The sequence below is a fragment of the Rattus norvegicus genome, chromosome 15 (genome assembly GCF_021556685.1).
Source record: "Rattus norvegicus strain SHRSP/BbbUtx chromosome 15, alternate assembly SHRSP_T2T, whole genome shotgun sequence".
Classification (NCBI taxonomy): Eukaryota; Metazoa; Chordata; class Mammalia; order Rodentia; family Muridae; genus Rattus; species Rattus norvegicus.
The window spans coordinates 45795817-45806977 of NC_141548.1; the positions used below are offsets into that span (position 1 = coordinate 45795817).

At 43.5% G+C, this 11161-nt stretch overlaps 1 pseudogene; it reads left to right on the forward strand.

Annotated features, from left to right (window-relative positions):
- Nucleotides 1-9552: 9552 nt before the first annotated feature.
- Nucleotides 9553-10435, forward strand: LOC148001011 (large ribosomal subunit protein eL8 pseudogene; annotated as a pseudogene).
- Nucleotides 10436-11161: the final 726 nt, after the last annotated feature.

The following is an 11161-nucleotide window of genomic DNA, read 5'->3' on the forward strand; positions in this document are numbered from 1 at the left end:
TAGAACCCCTGTCAAAGACACACCCAGAAGTGTGTCTCCTAGGTGATTCCAAGTCAGGCTACTTCCTATGCAAAGTGCTTTCTGGATCATAATACTATTTTAACTCTCTTATAAGACTCCTGTGATGGCTACTCACATGGACCCATATATAGGTAAGTGGACTCAGGTCCAGGAAAGCTAAGTAACTCGATAGGGTTTGTACATCTGGTACTGTGGCAAGGCTGAAATTTGAACCTGCATGGTTTGGGTCCAGGTAGAGGTGCCTAAAAATTCTTTTCTTTTTCTTTTTTCTTTGTGAGGCAGGTTTTGCTGAATCTGCCTGCATCTGCCTCCCAAGTAGTGAACCACCACTGTTAGGAGCGGCTAAAGATTCCTAAATATTAACATAGGGCTAAAAATTCAGCTCAGCCATAGAACACTTGCCTGGTATGTTTGAAACCCCTAAGTTCAACACCAGCACCTACAGAACTTGCACTGTAAGTTAGAAAGGTTGTCCCAGAAGAAAGGGTGTACACAATCTGTGTGTGTGTGTGTGTGTGTGTGTGTGTGTGTGTGTGTGTATGTGTGTTGGGTCTGGGGGGGGAGGAATCTTTGAAGAGATTAACAATACTAGGGCAGTAAAACTAGTGAGTATTCTATTTCTGCTTGGTCATTATGTGTGTTGTGTTGGTAGAAATGAACTTGTCTTCCTAGATTCTGTGGAATCTAGCTGGGTGAGTCTGTTCACGAAGGGCTGGAGGGCTGCAGGGAGCCTGGGGCTTGAATTACAGCAACCTGAAGAAGTGAGACCCTGCTTTGGAAAGTAAATACCGGGATGCTTACTCAAAAAGCAAAGCCTGGATTTGTTGGCCTCTCCTGAGAGACACCATCATTATGAAGGCCTGATCCCAGTTGGCTTCCTGCAGGGCAGAGTTAATGATGCTGACAGGTCACGTGAGTGTGTGCTAATGGTTTCACATTTTATTTATTCAGGTGCTGATCTGACATCGCTCAGCTCCAGTGAATGTATGGACTTTGGAAATAACTATATATATATGCTGTGATGTTATCTCCAAAAATCAAGGAAATGAGAAACAGGAAAGGCCTGGATTCCCCACAGATAGCTTTCATGGCTTACCGTAAGAATTCGGATCCTACATAAGGCATTAGGCAGCGTTCAAAACACAAACCTTCACTGTCTAAGGTGATAGATTGCAAGGGGATTTCTGGCACCGAGAGTTCATTCTTTAAGCAGCACTTCCACACAGCGCCAACTAAATAATGTAACAACATCTGGACTCCTAAATCGAAGATGGAATTATGTATTCTCCCATGACACAGAGGACACCAAAGTGCAGTATTTCCTAAAATAAAAAAAAGGGAGGGGGAGTGAGAGCAGTGCCTGAGAGGACTCTTCTGTGCTTGCTTTCTGCTTGTCGTTGTTGTTGTTGTTTGAAGAACTCCCATTACTGAAGTAACACATACACAGAAGAGCAAGAGTAATAGATGTGTGCTACAGCCCTAGTTCACCCATGCCTACCTAATTATCACTTAGTTAAAATAAAACCAGGATGCAACTACAGCCTAAAAACGTCCTTTAAATCTCTTTTCTCAAAACTGATCATGATTCTGATTTTTTAAAAATTCAGTAGAATAGCAGAGATCCACAAATGGCAAGCAGAGGAAAACACACACACACATGTGATATATATATATGCTATATGCTAAATTTAGCATATATATATATGCTAAATGAGTGTGAGAAGGTAGTCCTGTGTCCCCACAAGAAGAAGAGAAACTGGGACGTCTTACATATACCATATGAAGAGGCAGCAAGAGTAACTGTTACTGGTCAGCATGACTCTTGCCTGGAATCAAGCATCCAGAAAGATCACTGTGCATTTCACTATAGCCTGATCTACATGGAGAGTTCCAGACCAGCAAGGGTTATAGAGAGACCCAATCTTGTTGAAAACATAGGGTGACTGTAGCCAAAGTGCAAGCCCGCAAGAGAACTCAAGCTCACCAACGCCTGGATGTCCAGCCTCCAGTACCCAACTGGGTGGATGTCTGCTGGGAAGACACCTGCTTGGGGTATATTTTCCATGGCAGCTCTAGGGGACTAGTTCAGCACCTCAAAACATCAGCTCATGTCAGGAGCCACACCTCCCTGCCGAAGGCAGTCTGCGTTTAGCTCATTCTCTACCCTTCCCTTTATAGGTTCTCCACTCAGTTGTATATGAACAATAAAGTTTACCCTTTTAAAAATAAATGCCATTTTACTATCTTCTAATTTTGAACTCCCCCCTCTGTGGTTAACTTTCACTTGTGCCTTGTGTTGGTCGAAGAAACTTGACCTTGTCCTAGTTTTTTTTTTCCCTCATGGCAGGAAGTGATCTGTTTGGAGATTTCAAATCTGAATCTGGCCAAGTCAGTCCATCCAAATGTCAATGGCACATAGACAATGAGGAGGACAGAACTGTTAGTTCGGATCCTCATCTTTGCAGTTGACAGGCTGGTCCTAAAATTCACACTGGAATGTTAGACACTGAGAAGAGCCAAAATAATCTCGAAAAAGAATACCATCAGAACACTCACAGTTCCTGATTTGAAGGCTTAGCACGGCCAGAAAAGGTGCTGCTTCTTTGAAGTCTTACTTTGGGACAGGCTTGATGACACTGGCTAAATGGCTGAAAAGGAGAACTTCCCACACCATCATGTAATCCTTACTGATGGAAGTAGTACATCAATATCAGTGGGAGAGACTCAAGGGTCTGGAGACAAAGCAATGCAGTGCTGGGACAACAGAATATCCACATGTTTACTAAAAGGCAATTGGGGGCTGGAGAGATGGCTCAGTGGTTAACAGCACTGACTGCTCTTCCTAGAGGTCCTGAGTTCAATTCCTGGCAACCACCTGGCGGCTCACAACCATCTATAATGGAATCTGATGCCCTCTTTTGGTGTGTTTGAAGATAGCAACTTGATACTCCCATATAAAATAAATAAATCCTTTAAAAAATTACTTTGGATCTCTACCTCATTTTATACAGGAAGTTGGCTCAGAATGAATCATACTCTTGAAGGTGAGAGCTAAAATAATTAAACTTCTAGAGTAAAGCATAAGGGTAAATATAAATATTTGTGACTTTGAACTAGATAGTGGTGTTTTAGATCTAACACCAAACATGCAAGAAACGATTAAAAAATAAATGGGACTCCTTCCAGATGAAGCCGGTGTGCATGTCATCTACAGACTGACATCATGGCCACAGGTAAGAGGGAAACCCATAGCAATGGAAGAATGACTGAAAGGGAGATATCTGATAAGAATATAAAAACAAACAAACCAGCAAGCAAACACATACAAACCCAACCAAACAAACAACAAAACTTTGACAACTCAGGGCTGGAGAAATGACTGACTCAGCAGTTAGGACCATTGGCTCCTCTTCCAAAAGACCTGAATTTGATTCCAAGCACCCACATGGCATCTCAAAGCTATCAGTAATTTAGCTGGACAGTAGTGGTGGTACAGGCCTTAATCCCATCACTTGGGGGGCAGAGGCTGGCAGATCTCTGAATTAAGGCAAGCCTGTTCTATGGAGCAAGTTTCAGGACAACCAGGTTACACAGAGAAGAAAGCCTGTCACAGAACAACCAGACAAAAGTCAACCAAACCAAACTAACCAACCAACCAACCAACCAACCAACCAACCAACCAACCAAAACGCTCAGTAATTCCATTTCAGGGGATTGAACACCCTCTTCTGGCCTACGAAGGCACTGCACACACATGCAGGTACACACATACATGTAAGTAAGAATAAATAAATCCTAAACAATTCTACAAGTCAACAATTAAACCAACCAACCTAATTAAGTCCTGGATATAAGACTAGACCTTTTCCCAAAGGTGAACACTATCCAGTAAACACATATATAGGTGCTCACCCTCATTAGCTGCCACAAATGTAAATCAGATTCTGGTGGTCCATGACCCTGTACCCTAGAAGAGCTGTAATAAAGACAGTAGTAAACACTCAGCCATGTGAGGAAACTGGAACCCACCTGCTGCATTGGTGGGTTTAAAAAGGGGCTCAGCCATTTGGGAAAAGAGTGACCATCTTGTAAGATCAATCTACAGCGAGAATTGTAGATTCATTGGTGGAACCAAAATTGCTTCTAGGAAAAGCAAATGCACGTCCACACAAAACACACAAAAGCTGAACAAGAGTGTTCACGACAGACCCAAACTGAAAACAATGAAGATATTCTTCTACTGATAAATGGATAAACCATGTGCGATAGATTCATTTAGCAGAGTATGTCCATCTACAAAGAAATATTATAGCAAAGTAGTCACACGTGCCACAGCACTCAAAAGCCCTGGGAAGTATATTACGTGCAAAAGAGACTAGTTACAAAGATGGCACAGTGTTGGACCATGCCTCCAATGGAAAAAAGATAGCATTTTCAGCAAATGGTGCTGGTTCAACTGGACGTCAGCATGTAGAAGAATGCAGATCGATCCATGCTTATCACCCTGTACAAAGCTTAAGTCCAAGTGGATCAAGGACCTCCACATCAAACCAGATACACTCAAACTAATAGAAGAAAAAGTGGGGAAGCAACTCGAACACATGGGCAATGGAGAAAATTTCCTGAACAAAACACCTATGGCTTATGCTCTAAGATCAAGAATCGACAAATGGGATCTCATAAAACGGCAAAGCTTCTGTAAGGCAAAGGACACTGTGGTTAGGACGAAACGGCAACCAACAGATTGGGAAAAGATCTTTACCAATCCTACAACAGATAGAGGCCTTATATCCAAAATACACAAAGAACTGAAGAAGTTAGACCACAGGAAGACAAATAACCCTATTAAAAATGGGGTTCAGAGCTAAACAAAGAATTCACAGATGAGGAATGCCGAATGGCTGAGAAACACCTAAAGAAATGTTCAAATCTTTAGTCATAAGGGAAATGCAAATCAAAACAACCCTGAGATTTCACCTCACACCAGTCAGAATGGCTAAGATCAAAAACTCAGGTGACAGCAGATGCTGGCGAGGATGTGGAGAAAGAGGAACACTCCTCCATTGTTGGTGGGATTGCAGACTGGTACAACCATTCTGGATATCAGTCTGGAGGTTCCTCAGAAAATTGGACATTGAACTACCTGAGGACCCAGCTATACCTCTCTTTGTCATATACCCACAAGATGCCCCAACAGATAACAAAGACACATGCTCCACTATGTTCATAGTAGCCTTATTTATAATAGCCAGAAGCTGGAAAGAACTCAGGTGCCCTTCAACAGAGGAATGGATACAGAAAATGTGGTACATCTACACAATGGAATATTACTCCTCTATCAAAAACAATGACTTTATGAAATTCATAGGCAAATGGAAGGAACTAGAAAATATCATCCTGAGTGAGGTAACCCAATCACAGAAAAACACACATGATATGCACTCATTAATAAGTGGCTATTAGCCCAAATGCTTAAATTACCCTAGATGCACAGAACACATGAAACTCAAGACGGATGATCAAAATGTGAATGCTTCACTCCTTCTTTAAAAGGGGAACAAGAATACCCTTGGCAGGGAATAGGGAGGCAAAGATTAAAACAGAGGCAGAAGGAACACCCATTCAAAGCCTGCCCCACATGTGGCCCATACATATACAGCCACCCAATTAGACAAGATGGATGAAGCAAAGAAGTGCAGGCTGACAGGAGCCGGATGTAGATCTCTCCTGAGAGACACAGCCAGAATACAGCAAATACAGAGGCCAATGCCAGCAGCAAAACATGGAACTGAGAACGGGACCCCTGTTGAAGGAATCAGAGAAAGGACTGGAAGAGCTTGAAGGGGCTCGAGACCCCATATGAACAACAATGTCAATCAACCAGAGCTTCCAGGGACTAAGCCACTACCCAAAGACTATACATGGACTGACCCTGGACTCTAACCTCATAGGTAGCAATGAATAGCCTAGTAAGAGCACCAGTGGAAGGGGAAGCCCTGGGTCCTGCTAAGACTGAACCCCCAGTGAACGTGATTGTTGGGGGGAGGGCGGTAATGGGGGGAGGATGGGGAGGGGAACACCCATAGAGAAGGGGAGGGTGAAGGGCTAGGGGGATGTTGGCCCGGAAACCGGGAAGGGGAATAACAATAGAAATGTAAGTAAGAAATGCTCAAGTTAATTAAAAAAAAAAAAAAAGAAAAAACAAACAAGATGACTAAGAATGTTAGTCCATAGGAACAGAAAGCAGGTGGTCCCCTCAGGCCAGTATGAGTGTGCATGCATGTGCATATTGTTGTGTACATATGTGGGCATTTCATAGGTAATCTATTCTCCTTAGGTTAGCTTTTGTAATTTATGTCTTTCAATATACTCATAAACTTTGTTTAAAATTTTCAAAATTCTTGTTTTACATTATGTAATCATTATATTATATTGTATTTGTAATTATATTATATTATATTAAATAATTATTCATAACTTGGAATAATTTGGCTCATTGCATTTTTAGGATCTACTGACTCTACAATGGCGTCACCTTCCTATCTGATCTTGGTAATACCTGCCTTTTCTCATAGGTCTTTTTGATTGTCCCAATCTATCTGTTCAGAGTTTCTCAACATGTGTTGTGGCATATTCGAACTGGCTAATTCCTGTTTGTGGAGCTTTCGTATGAGCCAGTGCTGTTGGTAGCCTTCCTGGCTTGACCCGCTAGCCCTCCAGAGGCCAGCACCATTCTGATAGTAACACGTTAGACTGTGCTAATAGAAGTCACACCGACCTCTGAGGAAAAACACTAGGTGAGAGATTTATCACTTTCATTGACTATCCATCCTCCCCCCACTATTGGCATTTGACCCTAATGGTTCTAATCTTGTTCTTCTCTTTCCTTCTGTTCTTCCTTACTTTTTTCCCTCCATCCCTCATCCCTCCGTCCCTTCCTCCTTCCTTCTTAACTTCCTGTCTTCCTTTCTTTTCTGGTTTTTAAGGCACGCACTACCACCCAGCTTCTTGCTCTAATATTCACACAGACGGAGCACAGAGACCACGCCTCCTCTCCCACCACGTCTGCTAACTCCAACATCTCTCCAGTTCTCCGTTGCTTTTCTTCTCATCTTGGGTCATTTTCATTGTCCATGTGTTTCCCTAGTAAGATTCGACTGGATACCAAATGTAAAATTTACCTTGTTACTTCTGGGATATATTCTCCTGCTGTAAAAGCCCCTGAAGTGCACAACCAAGTTCCATGGAAATGCTCGGATTCTTTTGCGTTTTGCTTTTCAGATTTATTAGGTAGGAGAGGAGCTATGTAGAGCGAACCATTCTCCCTGCGCTCTGCCTAATGCGCGCGTGAATTACGAGGTTTTCCGGTGTGCCTGTTACTTCCGCAGTCCCACGTGAGCTCCGCATACTGCTTCCTTTATTTATGTCAGGCCATTTTTCCTCTTTGGTTGGGATAGTTCTCCCACATATTTATGTTGATATATACTCTGCCGTCTGATCCTCTGCAGATCTCTGGAACCTTCTTTCTCTTCATACCTACTGCCTTCTTTCTGGTACCCTGCCCATAAACTCTGGTACCCTGCCCATAAACTCTGGCTACCTTTGTCTCCCTGGACTCAGCTCTGCTTTCTAAACACTGGGAGCTCAACTCCATGTGGGATTTCCCACCTTGAGCTGCAGACTGGAAGTTTTCTCACGGCCCCTCACTACCCACAATTCCATTTTGTTTGCTTTCATCTCTGGGAGGCCATGCGTCTTCCTTACCCCATGTCTGGCATGTTAAAAGTTTGGCCATGAATTTTGCCACTACAATGATTTCAGATGTCCTTTTATTCCAGATAGACCATAACTATGAAGTTTTATGAGTATATTTTGAAATCTGAAGAACAGTGGCTGTGCATTTAGAAAAACTATCACTTGCCCAATTCAGGCTAACAGTAAGAAAATATCAGAAAAACACATAATTAACTACTAAGTAAATAAAAACACAAATCTCTATAGAAATTAGCATGAAGATCAGACAGACTTGTCAGCAATATGAATAGCATTCTGGGAACAAGCAATTCAAGGGCAATCAGAGAACAGAAAGCTTGAAGTCAATCTTGCTATGAACAATCTAAACTTTACCAATGTGCATTTTCAATTTTAAGAATTTTATCTAACATTAGTGTGTGTGTGTGTGTGTGTGTGTGTGTGTGTGTGTGTGTGTCCACACACACATACATGTGTGGGAGGTACATACAGGCAAATAAGTATGGAGGCCAGAGACCTTCCTCAATAGTACTCTATCTTGATTTTTTTTCAGTTTATTTTTGCCATTGTTGTTTGTTTTGAAACAAAGTCTCACTGTGTAGCTCTGGCTGCCATGGGACTCCCTATGTAGACAAGAACTCATAGAGATCCCCCTGTCTCTGCCTCAAAATTTTTTTTATTTTTATTTCTTGTCGTTTTTGAGACAGGGTTTCTCTGTGTAGCTCTGTCTGTCCTTGTCTGCTTTGTCCACCAGGCTGGCATTGAACGTACAGATATCTGCCTCCTTCTGCTCACCAATGCTGACACTAAAGGCATGTACAACTACTATGGACTTTTTAAAATATTTACTTATTTATGATGTATTCAGTGTTCCTCCTCTCTCTCTCTCTCTCTCTCTCTCTCTCTCTCTTTCTCTCTCTCTCTCTCTCTCTCTCTCTCTCTCTCTCTCTCTCTCTCTCTCTGTGTGTGTGTGTGTGTGTGTGTGTGTGTGTGTCTGCAAGCTAGAAGAGGGCATCTGATCTCATCACAGATGGTTATAAGCCACTAAGTGGTCGCTGAGAATTGAACTCAGGACCTCTGGAAGAGCAAACAGTGCTCTTAACCAATGAGTCATCTCTCCAGACACCTCCCCCACCCGCACTTTTTAAAGACACTTTTCTTGTACATAAAGTCTACCTCTTTGGCTAGACAAGCTAGACAATGGGTCAAGTGGTCCCTTCTATGACTTCAAGTCTATGGGATCATAGGCATAAGCTGCCTGAGTTGGCTTTTATGGTGGGTTCTAGGAATCCAAACTCAGGTCCTCATACTTTTATGGCAAACACTTTATCTCTGTAGCTCCACTCTGTCCCTGTACCATTTTAATCTATTTTTCTTTCTGCTTAAGTCAGCTGTATTTGACTTCTGTTGTTGCAGCCTAGACTTCTACCTGATATGTTGTCATGTTCCAGGAAGCATATGCCTAAGATAAGCAAATAAGTAGATTAGCAAATAAATTCCCAAACCTCGTAGAAACAGCTTTGCACAGACGCTCATTTGACTTGAGCTTTTTTGTTTTGGTTTGGTTTTAACTTTGGGATAGTGTGAAAAATGATAGCCACCCAGGAGAAGCTGCCTTCGGAAATTTCAGTTTTGATCTTTCCCAGGCCTCATCATATGTAATATGATCCTCACTCTGCCTGGTGTTGTTGGGTAGGGCCAGCAGCATCCGTTTAGCCTTGCAACCAGCAGGCTCAACAAAACATTTTGCAGCCCTCTGTGCAGCTCATCAGGTTAAGAATGAATAGGACAGCTCTCTCTCCTCCAGCTGAGCAAGATGCCCAAGGAAAGAAGGCCAAGGGGAAGAAGGTGGCCCCGGCCCCCGCCGTGGTCAAGAAACAAGAGACCAAAAAGGTGGTCAATCCTTTGTTTGAGAAAAGGCCTAAGAACTTCGGCATTGGGCAGGACATCCAGCCCAAAAGAGATCTCACGCGCTTCGTCAAATGGCCCTGCTACATCAGGCTGCAGCGGCAAAGAGCCATCCTCTATAAGCGGCTCAAAGTACCTCCTGCCATCAACCAGTTCACTCAGGCCCTGGACAGGCAAACAGCGACTCAGCTGCTTAAGCTTGCCCACAAGTACAGGACAGAGACAAAGCAGGAGAAGAAGCAGAGGCTGCTGGCCCGCGCTGAGAAGAAAGCTGCTGGCAAAGGGGACGTCCCAACTAAGAGGGTGCCTGTCCTCCAAGCAGGAGTCAATACAGTCACCACTTTGGTGGAGAACAAGAAGGCTCGGCTGGTGGTGATTGCCCATAATGTAGACCCCATTGAGCTGGTGGTTTTCCTGCCTGCCCTGTGTCGAAAGATGGGGGTGCCCTACTGCATCACTAAGGGAAAGGACAGGCTGGGGCGCCTGGTCCACAGGAAGACGTGCAGCACTGCTGCCTTCACACAGGTTAACTCGGAAGACAAGGGTGCTCTGGCTAAGTTGGTGGAAGCTATTAGGACCAATTATAGTGACAGATATGACGAGATCCGCTGCCACTGGGGAGGCAACGTCCTGGGTCCTAAGTCTGTGGCTCGCATTGCCAAGCTGGAAAAGGCAAAGGCTAAAGAACTCGCCACTAAGCTGGGTTAAATGTACACTTAAGTTTTCTGTACATAAATATAATTACAAAGTTAAAAAAAAAGAATGAATAGGACAGATTAACAAGACCTACCCTACCTCAGCTAAACAGGATCTATACCTGGATGTGAGTCTCGATTGAGCTGTCACGTTCTGTGCTCAGTGTTGGCTCTTTTTTATGATGTTAGGGCTGGGTTTTCTTGAAAGAAGGGAAGCCAACTTTATGTTGTTACCACAAGCAAAGAAATAGGGGTTCTCTATGGTCTCTTCCAGAGTCGCTTCTAAGCCATAGTCCTTCTTCATTTCCTCTTGACTTATAGACAGTTCTTTCTTTTTTAGTTTTGTGTGTGTATGCGTGTGTGTGTGTGTGTGTGTGTATGCATGTGTGTGTATGCATGTGTGTGTGTATGCATGTGTGTGTGTGTGTGTGTGCATGCACATGTGTGAGTGATGGGGTTTGTCTGTGTAGCCCTGGCAGTCCTGGAACTCACTATGTAGACAAGGTTGGCCTCGAACTCAGAAAGATCCACCTGCCTCTGCATCCTGAATGCTGGGATTCAGGGCATGCACCACATGCATGACTGCTACAGAACATCCTTTCAATGTCCTGGACTCAGGCTGACATTCTTACAATTTCTGCTTTTCATTTTCAAAGCCTCCCTGCTTTTCTCCCTACTGTACCTCCCTTCCAGTCTTTGGCAGGTCAGCTCTGCCCTCAGTCCTGACCTGCAACTTGCCTGTAGGCTTTCTAGGGCAGGGTTGCTGGTCAGGGGTCCTGTTGCTG